The following is an 18,808-nucleotide window of genomic DNA, read 5'->3' as shown; positions in this document are numbered from 1 at the left end:
TGCTAAACTATCCCTGCTAAAGACTTTTTTTTTTTTTTTTTTTTTAAAAAGCACAGCCTACCACATTCCCTTAGCGTCGACAGAGACCCCTTCCTTTATTTGTTAGAATGATACTCTTACTAAATAATGCAGGGAGGGTGAACAGCAGAATATTTATAAAAACTCCCCCGCTTAAATAGGCCTTCACTCCCTTTCGGGTGTGAAGGTCTTTACTAGGGAAGCTGTTCTTCTCTATTACGTTACTCATCTCCCCTGAGCAGATTTGTCCCGTGTAGTCTAACTAGCTACAGATCTACCTAACTCTAGATAGGATATGAGCTTTGATCACTTACATTACAGAATCCCAAGTGTACTTAAAGGTGCTTACGGTTGTTACGTGCTACCTCCTATAATCGTGATGTTTTAGACCTAGTCAAATGTTACATTCTATGGTATTCCCTAGCCTAACCTATCCTAACACGACCATAGCACCAACGTAAGGGACAATGAACTAGCTAAATTACAAAGTTTTCTGCAATACAATTGGTAATTACTGGTTATTACATGAGGCTTGTCTCACTGAGGTCTTAGACCATGCATGTCATGAGCATAGTGGGTCTCTTCTCAATAGCTGAGATTGTCTGATTTTAGTTACACTATACTTATGTGGTTACTGTGGCTCGATGGAAGGTGTAAGTGATAAGGTTACTATTCCAAAGTACACAATTGGGTCTAAGCTACTGTATGGTAGAGATCATGCTGGCTACCTTCTCTGGGCAAGGGTCAGGATCACTCTAAGATGGTAAGGCACTGTGCTGAGAGGGCACTAGTGCCAGGATGAGTCATGGCTCTGCGACTACTGGGCTCTCTTCTGCCCCTTCTTCTTCTTCTTCGGGTTCCTCCAAGGCCTATCTATGTCAGACCTTGGAGGTAATGAGGGCACCGACTCTGGGGAAAGGCCAGAAGGGCTAGTGTGTGCAAAGTCAGGGATAACTTCAAAAGCTACAGGAAGGCTCCCTACTCCGACTGCTGTGACAACCAGAGCGAGAGTGATCTCGACCTCTGCGTCCGAGAAGGCCAGTTCCTGGTCTTCCAGAGAAGATGTACTGTAATAGTTTGGTCCACCTGGGGTTCATCCTCTGGGGACGGATTTGGTGGAGAAGTGTCAGGTGTCGGAGACTCTTCGGTTGCTATGATTAGTGCCGTGGTGAATCTTGAATCTCCTGGAGGAGGATCCCCCTTGTGATCTGGGCCAGGCACAGGGTCCTTCTTAATTGAGGGCTCAATGTCCAAACTGGGCGGAGCGTGGCACTGGCAGCGCTTGAGGGTCAGGCCCGCCTGACGAGAGGTCCGGAAGTGCAATACCTCATAGATGGCTTGAATTTGGCTGCGGCAGAGATTCCTGCCCCAGCTGGAGATCAGAGCCTCTCGGAGAGTCTTGCTCAGGGGTGTCTGCTGGGCATTGCTTATTTGGGCAGCCCTCCCAATTTGTGGAGTGGCCTGTCCGCTGGCACATCCTACAGCGGTACTGCTCCTCCTGAATGTCTCTTTGAGGAGAGGGAGGACCTCTTTGCTGGCCGGCCCTTTGCGAATAGAGAGGGCTAGGCTGAGAATGGTTTGGTGCATGCCTCTTCCACTGACCACTTCGGTGGGCAGAAGGTGGGTTTTCTTTATCGGGTTCTCCTACAGTCTGGGCCTCTGTGAAGGAGGTAGCATGGCAGCGAAGTGGCGTTGGGGAAGGGCTTCCCAAGAGAAGGTCCTGACCCAACACGAAGTTAACTCCGGGCCGAATTCGACCCACCATGCCAAGGCGGTGGGGTAGCATGCCCCAAGATGTCGTGACTTGGAGCTTGACTGTGGGAACAGAAATGGTGTGGCCCTCTATCCACCTCATCTTCCACCGAGTTTTCTCGTCAACCATGGCACCGGCTGGCACTTGGGCTCTGGAGATCAGGCTAATGTCTGCTGCAGTGTCTACTGTGACTGGAAGAGTCATGGGCAGGCTAGAGTCCTTAAGGGGGTCCACCGAGATGAACTGGGTTTCCAGTCTCACGGGGTAAAGTATCTTTTGCGGCCCGGCCACAGAGAATGAGGTGCTAATGAGGTTGACAAACTTGGTGGTGGGGACACGTGGACAGGCCGGATATCCAGCACTGTAGTGGCCGGCAGCACTACAGGATTTGCACTGGCCTCTTGTAGGGGCTCATTGGCCTGTGGTGACTATTGGTGGAAAGGGTTGAGTGGATATAGAGGGAGGGGAGTTCTGGCTGTTAGTAGGAGGCTGCTTGTTAGTGCCAAGCTTGTATCGGCACTCAGCTTCAGTGTGCCCCACCCTTTTACAGTAGGTGCATGTAGGCTTGCTTGGCAGTCCATTCTTCGGACGAGTTGAGCCTGAGAGGTACCCAGGTGGCACTATGTGCTGCTGAGATGTGCTGTGGGACTGGTTGAGGGTTTCTCATGAATCGGCCATGCGGCAGGCTTCCATAAGGGTGATGGGCTTCGTATCATTTAGATATACAGCAAGGGGCCGAGGCACACATTGGTAAAGATCCTCCAGCATGGTCCGATTAGAGAGGTCCTCAAATGTTTTGCAAGACAAGGGAGTCGAACCAGCGGGTACCAGACTGGGTCTTGTGACATGCCCATTCAGTCCAGGACCAGCTGACTTCCTTGGCAAGACCTCGGAACCGCTGTCTCTCCATTTCTCCCAGGTTATTTCGTAGGTCTTCATGATGACTCTACACACTTCAACCATGTTGCCTCTCTGGCTCTTCTCCAGTGAGCGAACAGCTGCCTTAGCTTTTCCCTCCATGTGCTTGGCTATTACTAAGGCCCTCTCTGTCTCGGTGGTACTGTAGCTATAGAAGAGTGTCTCGATTTCCTCCAGCCATGCTTCTGGCTTGTCCTCAGTCCACTTGGGGACGAGGGAATTAATGCTTGAGATTGTAGCATTTGGTGCAGCATGTGAGGGGCTGGAGGCTTGATGTCTAGCCATAATTTCTGCATTTTCCCTTTTTGCTCTCTCCAGCTCGAGCTCCTTTTCCTTGAAGACTAACTCATGTTGTCTTCTCCTCTCATCTTTCGGCTTCCAGCTGCCTCTGTTCGGCCTCATACCTCCTCCATACTTCTTCATACCTCCTCTGGTCAACTTCATAATTCCGCCGTTCGAGTCTTTCTTCCTTCCCTCGCTTCGCCAAGTCATCCATCTGCTCCTTGACCCACTTGGTGAGGTCCAATCCAGTGAGACATGCTGCCGTCCCCAGCTCCATGAAGGCTTTATAATTCTCTGCTGTCATGGTTCTGGTGGGGAAGGGCATTTATCTGGGTCGACTGGACGTACTTGGGCAGCAAGGGAGTGTCCCTCAGATTTAGGGTGACTCTTCAGTGATGTGGTACCTTTTCAATAAGGTGGCACTGTGGTTCAGTGTGTCATGTAAAGGTCACACTGGTGGCACTCAGTATCCTTATGTACTGGTGTAACTCAGGCACCAATAGGACTTTTCTTCTGTGTTCCTTTTTTTCTGGTTTTTTCTCCTTTGGTTGGTGGCACTATAGTGCCAGTGCATTCCTAGGAACCCTTTACTTGAGTCCAACTAGGTTATATTTAAGAAAAGTGAACGCTACCCCAGCAGAATGTAACAAATGAGTGAGAGAGAAAGGGAAGGTAAGAGAGAGAGGGAGAGAGATGTAAGCTTACTCGCTGATGACAGTGCTTCAGATTAGTGGCACTGTGGAAGGAAAATTGAATTGTAGTTGCTTTCGAGGCCCTCGTGAGTGTCTGGTCGCAGTACCGGCTGTGCTACTACCCCCTTCTCATGCAGAGGGGGAAAGGCTACCTTCTGCTTAAGTCTGGTTAAAGCCCTCACTCATGACCGACAGTTTCTAACTGTAATTAATCTTAACTTGTCCTCATCTATTTGTGGGACAGAGGTGTTTCTTTTATTGTAGTGTAGTTTAATTAATTATTCGTGTTGCCCCGGACTTTTGATGAATTCGGTGCACATACACTTGGTTAGGTTAGGTTGAATGCTTACTTGAAACTAAGAGAGAGAGAGAGAGAGAGAGAGAGAGAGAGAGAGAGAGAGATATTCAGCCAGCAAATTTGTGCTGCTTGAGAAAATTTAAGTAAAATTTTTATAACTGCTCACTGGCAGGGTTCTTATTGGGAGATACGTCATCTTGGGCTCTTTTTTTAGGGGATTGTTTTAACAATTGTAACTATCCTGTAGCCTGAGTCGTACGTCTTACTCTGAGGAGTTATGATTTAAAATGATGAGTTTCAGTTCTGTTAGTTCTGCTAGTGAGACTATTCTCAAAATGCTAGATCCAGAACATCATCTTGGGATTCGGTTAGCCACCGGAGCATTCAAATCATCACCAGTCCAATCCTTGATTGTAGAAAGTGGAGAAATGCCACTATCTTATAAATTCAAAATAACAACGATGTGCAGAGGTTTAAAAATTATAAATAGTCCAGCAAAAACCAAAGATTTATTAAAAAACCAGATTGTTTCTGGAATACAAAAATTACCCCATCCTTCCCTATTAGAGCTAATAGATTATTAATTAACAATGATCTTTATAATATTAGATTTTACAATTTTAACAAAATAATGCCTCCATGGATGATAAGTGCTTCCCAGATATGTAACAAACTATGTACAGTACCAGTTAATAAATTGAATAACCCACTTGCTGTGAAACTGTATGCTCTGGAACATATCAAGGTACACAGTAATAATCATTTATATACTGATGGTTCCAAAGATGATATGGGAGTTGGACTTGCTGTTTACGGAAACAATATAAAGAGCCAAGCCTCTTTACATAACAAAGCATCAGTGTTCACTGCTGAATTACTAGCAATAAAAACAGCATTAACAACTTTATATGAAAACCAGTTTAATGAAGTAACCATCTTTAGCGATTCACTAAGTTCAATAAATGCAATAAACACTTATACTCCAAAAAATCAAATTGTAAATGAAATTAGACATACATTACATGAAATGAAAATGCAAAAGATATCTGTTACTCTATGTTGGATACCATCTCACATAGGATTAGAAGGCAATGAAAAAGCTGACACCTATGCAAAAGAGGCTAGAACATTCCCAATATCAGCAGAATTATTACCATTAGAAGATTATACTAGATACAGTAAAGTGGTGATTAAGAAGAAATGGCAAAATAACTGGAGGGAAAGCAATCTTAACAATAAATTAAGAGAAATAAAAGAAACTGTAGACCCGTGGCCATCATCCTATCAGAATTGCCGCAGGTTTTCAGTAATGTTGACACGACTAAGAATTGGTCACACTAAACTGACACATGGTTACCTGATGAGTAACCCCCATGCCCCTATACCTATGTGTGAAATATGTAATGTACAAATAACAGTAAAGCATAAAGCATATTTTAAAGGTATGTCCAAAATATAGAATCCAAAGAGACATTTTATTTAGAAGATATTCCTTTAAAGATATACTGTCAGAAAATGACAAATTTTCACTTTTTAATATTTTAAAATTCCTTAAATTTAATCATTTATATGATAAAATATAAGATTCATAGAATAATTTATAATATATTCGTAATTAACTTAATTAGTTCTTAGATTAACATATGTCGCTAGTTTTAATTAAATTCTTAGAGAGTTTAAATAGCTTGTCTAATCCTTCGGGCCAGCCCTAGGAGAGTTAATATTAACTCAGTGGTCTGGTTAAACTAACGTTAAAAAAAAAAAAAGTTTCTTTTCCTTATATGATTTCTTACGCTAGTGGATTTGTATAGGAACCTGTTATACATTTCCTAACTAAGACCTATCATTCCCTGACTAAATTATGTCTTGGTTTATCTATTGTATGGAACCTATCCTATTTTCTATCTATTGAAGTCTATGTCTGGCAAAGATTTTGCGAAGGGGATTACTCCGCACAACGAAATAGTTCTTGAAGTGGCAATGAGGCAGAGGCAAAGGTGACTGTGGCGCCCACAAACCAGTCACACAGGTTTTAAGATGGCGGACATGGGGAGTGGTCAATTAGGACTCCAATATGTCGGACAAATCACGTTATAAGCGCAGCAAAGTTCAAAATGAAATGCAGCTGGAAGCAGTCTCGGTGGATGAATACACAACGTCTCGAGGCGCCTTTGTTTACAATTGAATCACACAAAGCACTTGAATTCCTCTCACAAAGCGAACGAAGCAAATGTAGGAATTCAAATCTTAACTAAATACACCAACAATGCAAAGGATTTTACGTTAGGGAGATGGAAAACTAAATTACTATGATCTACGCTTTTTTTTTTCTTTTCTCGTGCAGAATTAATTGCCGTCCGCTTGGCTGATGAGTTTATTAATTAATCATTGTATTTATGGGGCCCTGCTTCACCAATGACACTCATAACCTGTCATTTAAAGTTAAAGTTAACCTCAAAGACAGACAGTTACTTAATTGAAGTAGGTTGCCAGCCGGGAACGACGTACGCGTTAACGGATTACTCTGCAACAAATGGATTACATCAAACCCCTTTACTTCCTGCTTAGTCCCGACAAAGAAAGAATGTGCTGTAAGCGAAGGAAATAACATTAACAATTAGTCAGCGTCTGACAGTCAATTCCCCCCTTTCTTTAGGTAAAAAAAATATAATCCAACAAGTGTCTATACTGGTAGATATCGTACACAGTTTCGTACTGGTAAAGGCTATTTCTCTTCCAAACAGTGGGATTGAGACACAAGGCTGCCTGAAATTTACTTAACTTTCCCTAATTCCTACTTACTGCACGGAAATAGCGTACACAGTTTCACTAGGCAATATTAATTATTCATACACTAGACTTCATAGAAGAAATACGGTCATACCAGGTTCTCGTAGATAGTGGCGAAGTGGTGACAACAAAGGGAATGTATGAATTACAGTGGAGGAATACTAGCAGACAGCAGATACTCATCAATCTTCAGACCTACCGTTAAGTGCTTTGCTTACACACTGGAACTGTCGATACGGCTTCTTGAAATAAACGGGTATTTCGGTTCACTAGTAAAGAAGACAGGAGAGGACAAAGGATAAAGTTCGTCTGAGCATGACGCGTGCTCTTAGTCTCAAAGCTGAGCTCTCTCTCTGGCGTCGGGTCAGGTCAGGTTAAAGCTGTAGCGTTGGGCTGTTTTTCCGACATTCGTAGGTAGCTCTGGGCATTCCGAAAAATTGACAGAGACGTCGCCAAATGCATAGGACAGAGCAAAAGGAAGCTTAAGACCATTTTCAATAGAGGTGACTTGGTAAAACCCTCCCTATGGGTTAGGCCCCTAATGCTAAACTATCCCTGCTAAAGACGTTATTTTTTTTTTTTTTTAAACACAGCCTACCGCATTCCTGTCCTTTTTGTTTGAATAATTAGCATTGACAGAGACCTATTATGCTTTTGTTTGAATAATATTCTTACTAAATAATGCAGATAGGGCGAACAGCAGAATATTTAGAATATATATATATATATATATATATATATATATATATATATATATATATATATATATATATATATATAAATGCACTTCCTTATGGATGATTTTAGAATGAAGAAGAATCTTAGTCTGCCAATGAATTTCTATAAAATAGTGCCCATAACATTTCCTTAGGGGTCCATCGCTAAGCTTGGACAAAGATGCAATATAATGTATCTGACAGTTAAGTGCTGCTCTTCTTTGATAGTGAGTAGAGTAAGCAATATCCAGTGACAGAGAAGTCCTATACTATTGCTAGTGGTGTTTGTACTAGGGGCAATAGCTCCCATATACAGTAAGTACACAAACGAAGGATACCAATAACATAGGTCCTCTTTTCCTCTTAAAGTACAAGCATGTTTTCATGTACTAAGGCAACCAATTCTTCAGGAAGTATGGAAGATTTTTCTTTTGGCATTTCTTTGGCAGTGTAAATTTTCTCTTCTGCCCAAGACGGGAGTGAGACATCTGTGGACTGGGTGTCAGTTATATAAATGTTTTCCCAGGGGGCGCCCGGGATTGAACCAGGGACCTCTCGATCTGCAGTCGAATGCTCTACCACTGAGCTACACCCCCTTGATTATACATGATATATATTACAGGTGTTGTTTTGTACACCATTAAGTTCTCCATTTAGTAGGCTAGAATCATTTATGGGCAGTATTTGTCTAAAAGGGGTATTTAGTTATCAAGACTAATAACAAAATATTCATATTAGATGAATATAAAATTATATGTTTAAGGTACCATGAAATTTGAGTTAAACTTTTTTGAGTAGTTTAGTATAAAAGTTGTTTCAAGTTTTATACGAATTGCTGTTACTCACACACACACACACACACACAGATACAATAAACATATATATAACTGTGAAATATTTCCTGTTAATACAGAATTCCATCAAATATAAGGGAGTCCATAGACACACCAAAACGTGAAAAATAAAGGGTATATTTCAGAGACCAAACTCTCTCTCTCTCCTCAGGCAAGCAGTGAATGAGAAAAAGTTACAGAAAAGCGATGTTTATACCAAAAGATCCATAGGTCAGTGTTTAGTGCACCCCGGTTGACAATATCTCTTTAATCTTCTTAATCGTTGGTTGGAGGAAGATTTTATCTATAATATCTGAATCCCAGGTGCCTCTTGAGACATTCATTGCGTTTCTTTTTTAAATCAAGGCTGATCCCACTATCTGGCTTTTGAACCGACAATTGCTGCTATAAATTATACGAGGCATATTCCAGTTTATTCTGTGGTTATGGTTATTTATGTGGTTAAAAATAGCTGAGCTCTGTTGTCCGTACCTAACTGAATGTTTATGCTGTATTAATCTTTGGGGGAGTGATTTGCTTGTGAAGGCAATGTAATATTGGTCACAGTCGAGGCAAGGGATTTCATAAACTCCTGTCTTTGGGGATTGATTTTTGTTGGACGTTAACTAGGGATTTGGCTAATGTATTTGGTCCCCTCGATTTGGGACCACCTTGACGTGGTGAGGGGGCTCTTTAGCCCCAGGAATCTGTTCCCGGGTTTTGAGTCCAAGAGTGTCATATATATAATTATATACTTGTTTGGATTAATTTTTGTGGAATTTTCCACTTTTGCCAAAATTTATTGGACCTGTTAAATAGGACAAGATATCATAGCTGAGATTGGGTTTATATCCAAAGCTAAATAGTGAGAAATGTGGTAGGACCATCAACTGCCCGATAATGTTCGGACCTGAGAGTGAGATTCAGCTGGCGGAACTGTTCTTTATGGCTGGACCATGGATTCCAGGGGTCTGGTTCTGGGGATAGGACTCTCGGCATTCTGTCGGTTTGCCCATAATGTGATTAGGTGGGGATGATTGTATTCTAGTAATACCTCAGTCCTATCAAGCGGGTTGGCTTACACTTGGGCCACTCTAATCATGTTGAGCCATCCCCTTTGGGGTAGGGTAGGGACCCGGACATTTGGGAGTCAGTTCTCACTTGTGCCATTGGTGGAAGAATAAACCCCATGAAAGGCTGATGATATCTTTTAAAGTTTTCAGGTTTATTTTTTTTTTTTTTTTTCTCTCAATTTTACTTGTCTTAATGCACAAGTTGTGTTAAAGATTTGAGTACCCCTGGTCCCTTTGATGGTAGCGATTCGGCACAGTTGACAACTGCAGGAACCTCCTCTGACAACCACTCTCTGGAAAAATCAGAAAAATTACAAATGCAGTTACATGGAGCACTGGAGCCCTATGCTCCAAAAAAAAAAAAAAAAAAAAAAAAAAAAAAAACAATATAAAAAAAACCAAATATCTTGATATAACATTGACCCACTATCGACTCCTCTTTGGGAGTGACTCCACTTTGAAGTTGGTCAAGATTCCTAACATTAGAAACGGAGAAAAAATATCACCATTGAAATTAGAAAACTTCCTTATTGAATCGACATTCAACTACTGAAATGTCATTCAGACAAATAAAAGAACAGATGGTTGATAGAAACCACAACAAAAAATCAATTAGAAAACTACTTAAATATAAAAATATTGATAATGTTAAAGTACATATTAAAAACATGACAATATGAACAGTGTCCAGGGTACCATAGTACTCCTGATAAATGATGAACCAATAGAAAAGAATATATTGCTAGATTCCCTTAAAAAAAGGTACAACAATATGTACAAGACTGCGAAATATACAACATAGCTAGTAGACGGAGTAATGAAAAATACTAAGAATAGCAAAGATAAAATTTGAAGGCCATGAATTACCCTTAAAAATTAAAATCTTGGCCAAAGCAGAGAACTGAGACCGTATGTTCCAAAACCACTACAGTGCCAAAACTGTAGTATGTATGGACATACAAGAACCAAAAAAAACTTGACAAAATACATCAAGATATGTGCATACTGTGGATCTGACAAACATGCCACACAGTGGAAAGTGACAGTGAACCAAAATGAGGTGAATTAAAATGGACAAAATCACCATGCAAGATCTAAGGAAAGGAATGTATGTATTATATATACAATACTGAATTGAAATTACTTCAGGAAAGGACAGGAATGCCTATAAAAGAGGCCAAATTAGAATTAAAGGTTAGAGGAATGCATGATCAAATATTTGCTCAAAACATTTGAATTTTCTGCAGAAAATAAGATCAAAACAAAGAAACAAAAGTGGAAATAAATAAGAATAACAAAACCCTGATAGATCACCCAAGTCTCAAAAAAATAACCACTTTGCAAGAAACAATTAAAATATAGCAAAGGAGAAAGAAAACAAACCAAAAATGTAGACAAATCTTTGCTCAAATTCATTTGAGATTTTAAGAGAAATAGAATCACTAGAAGACAATACAAGCACCATAGAAATATTAAAAGATAGTTCTGATGAATTAGAAAAAAAAAAAAAAGCAACGGGACCTTTAGAGAGAACTCCACCCAAGACCAAGAAAAAACCAACTATTATTAGAAATACATCCATTAAAATAAAGGCGGGGAGACCCCAAGAAAGAACATAAACCAAATAATAAGAAAATACCTTTGTCTAAAGATAAAGTAATAATAAAACCAATGGAAACAGATACCCAGAACATTAAAGAAATAGTAGAAGAACAAACCATTGACAAGAATTGTTAGGCTATGTGATGGGAGAAGAGATTACTCCATCACCAATAATAGGTGCAGCAAGAGTAAATGAAGAAACGACACATGAAAACACATGTGGATGTAATGAATGTTTCATTGAACTGTGCAACAAAAACAAAAGCATAACAAAAGACAGTTTATCAGACACTATACGAAATTTTATAAGATACAGAAATAAAGAAACTACTAGTTTAGACACTCACAAAAAGGGCTGTATGTGCATTGGGCACATAATGTCTTATAAAGAAAAACAAATAAATATTGTAAATAGGATATTAAAAAAATGCAAATTGATGATCTACAAAAAGTAAATAACACTTGAACACACTAGCGTAATACTTTCAGTAATTATAATATACAGTGGAATGTAAATGGTCTACAGACCAGATTACATTTGGAAGAAATACAACGATTATTAAGGGAATATGAACCAGTGATACTATGTTTACAACATGTCAACAAAACAATATAAACACTAGGTAAATATGCCTTGGTATCTTCATCTAGAGAAGAAGAAGAAGGAAATTTAGGTACTGCTATATATGTACATAACAAAGTATGTTATGACAGAGTAGCTGTAAATTTTACTGACTTGCAAATATCAAGTATTATATTACTAATAAAAATGATAATTACATAATTTATAATTTATACAACCAACCTAATAAAAATGACAACATTGGTAAACTTAAAGATTTACTTAATACCAAGGAACCTACATTAATAGTAGGTGATTTTAATGCCCACAACCCTATTGTACAAACTCAAATAGAACAGGTAGTAAAATAGAAGAGTTCATGGATTCAAACAACATGTGCTGTATAATGATGACGAAGTTAGCACATATTTTTCAAAAGCACGTGGAACATTTTCCTCAGTAGACTTAACTTTATGTACAACAAGCATAGTTGACAGATTGGATTGGAATACAGTTGATGACTTGCACACCAGTGATCATTTCCCAATATTAATTTCCTTATTGCAAAATAATCCTGCAAAACATGTCCTCACTATAACATTTATAAAGCAGATTGGGAGCGATATGAAATGCACACTAGAAATATCCCACCATTTGAATATTTAAAAGACCATAATGAAACTAATAAATTTCTTGTTGATTTCATTAAAAATGCTGCTGATAAAGCAATACCAAAGTCAAAACCCCATCCAACAAAACACAAAGTTCCATGGTGGTCTGATAAGTTAACAGAATTAATAAATACAAAACACTCAATAGGGAGACGATTAGATAATTTGAATAGAAAGTTCAATAAAATGAATAAAACATTACCGATATTAGAAAGAACTTTACAAAAATGACTATATTATTACTAGAAATTGATACATTAAAACCTGTATACAACAAAATATCTGCAAAATTTAAAAAGAAGTAATTCAAGGAAGAATCATTTCATGGAGGAAATACGTATCAGATCTCTCTAATAATACTCCCATATAAAAAAATATGGGAAAAATTCAGGAAAATAAATGGTACCCATGTCAAACCACCTAGACATGCCATATTAAAAGATGGGAAAAGAACACTTGATCCAAAAGAAATAAGTAATATAATGGGAGAAAATTTAGCAAATGTAAGTAGTGATAAAAATTTAGATGAACACTTCCACACAAAAAAAAAAATAAAATAGAATTAATAACAATAAATTTTGAAACAATTGAAGATATATATTATAATAAAAAATTCAATATGCCAGAGTTGGAATATGCTCTCTTGAACAGCAATAAATCTGCTCCTTGAGGTGACAATATTTGTTTTGAGATGATCTGCCACTTATCACCTTTTGCAAAGTCATACTTATTAGAGTTTTATAATAATTTATTGCTTCGAAATTTATTTCTAGATGAATGGCGTAAAGCTATAATAATTCCTATCCCCAAACCTGGAAAGGATCCCAGTAATGTAAATAATTACAGACCAATTTCTTTAACAAGCTGCTTATGCAAATTGTTAGAGAAAATGGTAAATGCTCGACTAACATGGCACATTTGAGAAAATAAAATTTTAACTCCCACTCAGTTTGGGTCACAGTGTAACAGATCTACATTAATTCTCTCTGTAACTTAGAAGACCATATATATTTAGATTTTTTGAACGAAAACAAATTACATCCAAAGCTGTCTTTTTGACATTGAAAAACATTGAACAATGGGTATTATCTGTTATATTAAAATTTTTGATGAAAAAACAACAAACATTTTATGGGATTTACGTTGGTTTAAACGAAAAAGTTTTTGACAAATAACATTTTCAGGTCCAATTTTAAATTTTGACAAATTTGAACTGGAAGGCCCATGTGACATACAAAGCAAAGGTTTGAAATCTTTAAGCAAATCAGTAAAATCTGACAGAGATATTTTATTGAAACTTTATATGGATACAGTTTACCAATATTAGAATTGGCAGTCCAATTTATAGTTCTACTAGTGAGACTATTCTCAAAATGCTAGATCCAGTACATCATCTTGGGATTCGGTTATCTGGAGCATTCAAATCATCACCAGTCCAATCCATGATTGTAGAAAGTGGAGAAATGCCACAATGTTTTATAAATTCAAAATAACAACAATGTGCAGGGGTTTAAAAAATAAATAGTCCAGCAAAAACCAAAGATTTATTTAAAAACCAGATTGTTTCTGGAATACAAAAATTAAATCCTTCCCTATTAGAGCTAAAGATTATTTATTAACAATGATCTTTATAATATTAGAACTAACAAAATAATTCCATGATGATAAAATCTAGATATGTAAAAACTATGTAAATACCAGTTAATAAATTGACGGTGTTTGCATGAAACTGATGCTCGATAGAACATATCAAGGTACACAGTAATAATCATTTATAACTGATGGTTCCAAAGATGATATGGGAGTTGGACCCTGTTTAATGAAACAATATAAAGAGCCAAGCCTCTTTACATAACAAAGCATCAGTGTTCACTGCTGAATTACTAGCAATAAAAACAGCATTAACAACTATATATGAAAACCAGTTTAACGAAGTAACCATCTTTAGTGATTCACTAAGTTCAATAAATGCAATAAACTCTTATACTCCAAAAAAAATAAAATTGTAAATGAAATTAGACATACATTACATAAAATGAAAATGCAAAAGATATGTTTATGTTGATACCATCTCACATAGGATTAAATAAAAAAGTGACACCTATGCAAAAGAGGCTAGAACACTCCCAATATCAGCAGAATTATTACCATTAGAAGATTAATAGAACAGTAAAGTGGTGATTAAGAAGAAATCAAAATAACTAAAAGCAACTTAACAATAAATTAAGAGAAATAAAAGAAACTGTTGGCCATCATCTTATCAGAATTGCCGCAGGTTTTCAGTAATGTTGACATGGATCTAAGAATTGGAACACTAAACTGAACATGGTTACCTGATGAGTAAAACCCCATGCCCCTATACCTATAAAATGTGCGAAATATGTAATACAAATAACAGTAAAGCATATTTTAAAGGTATGTCCAAAATATAGAATCCAAAGAGACATTTTATTTAAAAGATATTCTTTTAAAGATATACTGTCAGAAAATGACAAATTTTCACTTTTAATATTTTAAAAAATAAATTTAATCATTTATATGATAAAATATAAGATTTATAGAACAATATAATATATTCCTAATTAACTTAAAATATAAATTCATAGAATAATTTATAAAACTAATTTTAAATAAGTCACTAGTTATAATTAAATTCTTAAGAGTTTAAATAGCTTGTCTAATCCTTCGGGCCAGCCCTAGGAGAGTTGATGCTAACTCAGTGGTCTGTTAAACTAACGTACTGATTAAAAAAAAAAAAAAAAAAAAAAAAAAAAAAAAGACCACATATATGGAAGTTTTGAAGAAAACAAATTACTGTAGCTGTCTTTTTGATATAGAAAAAGCATATGATAAAAATGGAGGTATCTATAAAAAACTTTGCAAAACAACATTCGTGGACATTTACCTAGGTTTATACAAAACTTTTTGACAAATTGCAGTTTTCAGGTGAGAATTGATGATGTTGTCTAGAACATTTCCTCTCGAAAATGGTGTTCCACAGGGAAGCGTCCTTAGTGGCACACTGTTTATTCTAGCAATTAATGATATCAGTAAAAATCTACTTATTGGTATTAAAAGTAACCTGTATATGGATGATTCAGCATCTCGAATAAAACATGCAGAACAAATCATTAACAAAAGCATAGTAAAAATAGATGAATGGGCCTCATCTTTAGGCTTTAAATTTTCAATAGATGAAACTCATGCAATCATGTTTTATAAAAATAAAAAGTGAAAAAAGTTGAAGAAATATACTTAAAAATCAAAAATGATAGTATAGCAGTTGGCCAAACAGCAAAATTTTTAGGATTAGTATTCGATACTCACTTGAATTGGAAAGCCCACATAATATACGTAAAATCTAAATGTAAAAGAGCATTAAATCTAATTAGAAAACTATCGAACACTACTTGGGGAGCCGATAGACATAACCTTCCTGTACTGTATAAAGCAACAGTTTTGTCCATCATTGATTATGGAAGCGAAGTATATGGCTCAGCATCTGACACACCGCTGAAAATGTTAGACCTTGTTCACAATGAAGGCCTTAGAATATGCTCAGGAGCCTTTAGATCATTACCAAAATCGTCTTTACAGGTTGAATGTGGTGAACTGCCTCTGTGTCTCCGTAGAGAGCTAGTAACAGTGAAAAGTGCACTAAGAATTCAAACAAGTGATTTTCCAACCAAAAAATTATTTGAATTAAGATGTGTATTTATAAATAACCATCCACCACCTTTCCCAATTAGAGCTAGAAGACTGAGTCGCTGAATATAAATATACAAGTGCCTTTAATAGTAAAATCATATCCTCCCTGGACAGTGAATAAAATGAGAATTTACACACACCTCAAGTATTCATCAAAAAGTAACTCATATACATCAGAGCACCATAGACAACATACAATAGAGCATATAAGCCGAAAAGGTCCACATTATGCAATATATACAGATGGATCTAAATCAGAACACGGAATTGGATATGCTACAGTGTTCAAAGACAAAACTTATCAGTTCTCTCTTCCTAATAATGCTTCGGTATTTACAGCAGAATTGTGTGGAATTGCATCAGCTATAAAAATATGTAAAGAAACATCATTCAGTAATGTTGTGATTTTTAATGACTCGAGAAACACTATAGAAGCTATTCAGAGTTACAAACCCAAAAATAATATAGTACAACAAATTAAATTATATCTCCTTAACATATATAATAATGGAAAAATGTAGAAATGTGTTGGATCCCTGCACATGTAGGGATCAAAGGAAATGAAAATGCAAACAAAGCAGCCAAAGAAGCAATCCACATGACAAGATCAAATATGAATATCCCTGTTACTGATTATGTAACACACATAAAAATGGGTATCATAAATAAATGGCAATACATATGGAATGAAGAACCTGAAAGTAATAAATTGAAACAAATAAAACCTAATGTTAAAAAATGGAGTTCATCATATCAGAGAGAGAGACATGCACAAGTAATTCTAACACGTCTGAGAATAGGCTATACTCGTCTGACACATGGGCACTTAATCAGCAGCCCACGTGGCCCGCCTCCTGAGTGCTCAGAGTGCAGGGTGATAATAACGTTCAGACGTGTTATGTGAGTGTCCAAAGTATGACCAACAGCAACTGTTAACTTTTGGGAATAAATCAGTAAATGAAATTTTGTCATAATCTCATTTTCAGTCGTTCCGAATTTGTTGTTCATGAGGAACTGTGGTTTGATAGATAAAATATAAAAAGAAGTAAAAAATAAAAGCATGAAAACAGAATTTGTCGAATTTAAATTAAAAATTCTTTAAAAATATTGCCTAACTTCTTATGAATTTTAATATGCTTTTTAGTGTGGAAGCATGAGTAAATGTATTTATTGTGTGTATGTGTTACAGTATGAGAACGTGAATCTGTGTGGTATTTTACCGTAATCTTTTGGGCCAGCTTTCTAAGAGCTGAAAGTCAGCTCAGTGGTCTGATTAAATTATTTTAATACTACTACTACTACTACTACTGTACTAAGGCAACCAATTCTTCAGGAAGTATGGAAGATTTTTTCTTTTGGAATTTTGTTTGGCAAAGATTTTCTTACACCCATTCAGTGTAAATTTTCTTTTCGTTGATCTGCCCAAGATGGGAGTGAAACATCTGTGGACTGGGTGTCAATTTTATAAATTGTTTTTCCCTAGGGGGCACCCGGGATTGAACCAGGGACCTCTCGATCTGCAGTCGAATGCTCTACCACTGAGCTACACCCCCTTGATTTTAAGTGATATATATCACAGGTGTTATTTTTTACACCATTAACTTCTCCATTTTTGGACTTGTATCATTGTGAGCAGTATTTGTCGAAAGAATTTTGATAGTTATCAAGACCAATGACAAAATATCCATATTAGATGACTATAAAAATATATGTTTAAGGTACCTTGAAATTTGTGTTGAAACTTTTTTGAGTAGTTTAGTATAAAAGTTATTTTGAGTTTTATACGAATTGCTGTCACTCACACACACACACACACACACACACACATAGACATACAGATACAATAAACATGTGCTTTTCTTACCTTAGCTGTAGGGTAGTATTTTCTTGTTGATGTGTTTATATATATATATATATATATATATATATATATATATATATATATATATATATATATATATATATATATATATATATATATATATAATATATATATATGTGTATATATATGTGTATATATATATATATATATATATATATATATATATATATATATATATATATATACTTGTGAAATGTTTTGTTAAAACACAATTCCATCAAATATAAGGGAGCCCATAGAAATGCCAAAATGTGGAAAATAAAAGCTGTATTTCAGAGACCAAACTGTCTTGTCTCCTTTGGCAAATAGTGAATGAGAAAAGTTACAGAAAAGCGGTATTTATACCAGAAGATCCATAGGTCAGCCGTTAGGTCACTCCAGTTGACAATTTCTTTTTAATCTTCTTAATCATTTGTTGGAGGAAGATTTTATCTATAATATCTGAATCCTAGGCGCCTGTTGAGAGATCCGTTGCATTTCTTTGTTTAATCAAGGCTGATTCCACCACCTGGCTTTTGAACCGAAGGTTACTGCTATAAATTATACGAAACATATTCCAGTTTTTTCTGTGGTTATGGTTATTTATGTGTTTAAAAATAGCTGAACTCTGTTGTCCGTACCTAACTGAACGTTTATGCTGTATTAATCTTTGGGGGAGTGATTTGTCTGTGAAGGCGATGTAAGATTGGTAACAGTCGAGGCAATGGATTTCGTAAACTCCTGTGGCTTTGGGGACTGGTTTTTGTTGGACGTTAATCAGGGATTTTGTTGAGGTATTTGGGTAGGTAAAAGCAAGAGTTCAGAGTTTCTAAGTGTCTGTGTCAACGTATTAATCCTGTCGAGGAGTGGGATTTTTATATTATTGTTGGGCATGTCTCTGTTCTTGTTAGGGGGGGAACGGTAGAAAATAGTGATACATGGAGCCCAGTCTAACATTCGTCTCCTCGCAACGAACCACATGTACAGGTATCTGTTTCATTTTGTTCGAAGACGTTGTCCGGCAGGAGCTC

At 36.7% G+C, this 18,808-nt stretch overlaps 2 non-coding genes across 2 annotated transcripts; both read right to left on the bottom strand.

Moving 5' to 3' along the window:
* Positions 1–7,991: 7,991 nt before the first annotated feature.
* On the bottom strand, positions 7,992–8,063 carry TRNAC-GCA (transfer RNA cysteine (anticodon GCA)). Its single transcript has one exon. It is a non-coding gene; the product is annotated as a tRNA-Cys (tRNA).
* A 9,334-nt stretch (positions 8,064–17,397) lies between these two features.
* TRNAC-GCA (transfer RNA cysteine (anticodon GCA)) lies at positions 17,398–17,469 on the bottom strand. The gene has a single exon. It is a non-coding gene; the product is annotated as a tRNA-Cys (tRNA).
* Positions 17,470–18,808: the final 1,339 nt, after the last annotated feature.

Source organism: Macrobrachium rosenbergii, chromosome 27 (genome assembly GCF_040412425.1).
Source record: "Macrobrachium rosenbergii isolate ZJJX-2024 chromosome 27, ASM4041242v1, whole genome shotgun sequence".
Taxonomy (NCBI): Eukaryota; Metazoa; Arthropoda; class Malacostraca; order Decapoda; family Palaemonidae; genus Macrobrachium; species Macrobrachium rosenbergii.
Note: the sequence above shows the minus strand (reverse complement) of the source record. Positions and strands in the feature narration are given on the sequence as shown.